General features: G+C 30.0%; 1 non-coding gene across 1 annotated transcript; it reads right to left on the minus strand.

Moving 5' to 3' along the window:
* Nucleotides 1-31: 31 nt before the first annotated feature.
* Nucleotides 32-105, minus strand: TRNAT-AGU. The gene has a single exon. It is a non-coding gene; the product is annotated as a tRNA-Thr (tRNA).
* Between the last annotated feature and the right edge of the window lie 1,108 nt (nt 106-1,213).

Raw genomic sequence — 1,213 nt, forward strand, 5'->3', positions numbered from 1 at the left:
ATAGAATATATATATGTTTTACTTTAGGGAGTGTTCTTGTTGAGATTTGAACTCAAGACCTCCCGCTTACTAAACGGGTGCTCTAACCAACTAAGCTCAAAGAGCTACGAACAACTATGTCTTTTATATATGTTTATAAAATTGAAGCTTAATATACATAAACTACACAGTACAAGCTTTTAATACCAAGAGATGTAGCGAAATGATATTAAGGAAAAAGTGACTTACACATAACTTCAATTTTCCTTGATTTCGTATTGTTGATTTTTTATTTTTTATTTATGAAATTAGTTTCTTAGAAATATCAAATTTCGCTTTTTTGTGCTTTAACATATTGATTTATTTAATTATTCACTTATAGAGATCTCTTAATAAAATAACATATTTGAAAGAGTATTGCATTCAAGAAGTTAAAGCTTAATGAATTAGATTTAAGCATGGATGACGGAAGGCAAAAAGCCTCCTCATCTCTGGTTTGAAAAAATACAACCCATTAAAAAAAAAAAACAAAGGTCAACCTAACCTGACCCACAAACGGGCTAGCCCATGATAGGTCATAACATATGGGTTAGGTTGGTCCATTTTGATATATCTAGTTCTATCTCTTTAGTATCCTTTATAGATGTTCATAAAACTAAATCTTACGTAACTATTGGCACATCATGAGGTAATGACATTCAATTTGTTCTATGTTCACAAAATCAAAACTTGATGACATTGTCATAACATATGGGTTAGGTTGGTCCATTTTGATATATCTAGTTCTATCTCTATAGTATCCTTTATAGATGTTCATAAAACAAAATCTTACGTAACTATTGGCACATCATGAGGTAATGACATTCAATTTGTTCTATGTTCACAAAATCAAAACTTGATGACATTGTCATAACATATGGGTTAGGTTGGTCCATTTTGATATATCTAGTTCTATCTCTATAGTATCCTTTATAGATGTTCATAAAACAAAATCTTACGTAACTATTGGCACATCATGAGGTAATGACATTCAATTTGTTCTATGTTCACAAAATCAAAACTTGATGACATTGTCATAACATATGGGTTAGGTTGGTCCATTTTGATATATCTAGTTCTATCTCTATAGTATCCTTTATAGATGTTCATAAAACAAAATCTTACGTAACTATTGGCACATCATGAGGTAATGACATTCAATTTGTTCTATGTTCACAAAATCAAAACTTGATGA

This window comes from Ipomoea triloba, chromosome 16 (genome assembly GCF_003576645.1).
Source record: "Ipomoea triloba cultivar NCNSP0323 chromosome 16, ASM357664v1".
Taxonomy (NCBI): Eukaryota; Viridiplantae; Streptophyta; class Magnoliopsida; order Solanales; family Convolvulaceae; genus Ipomoea; species Ipomoea triloba.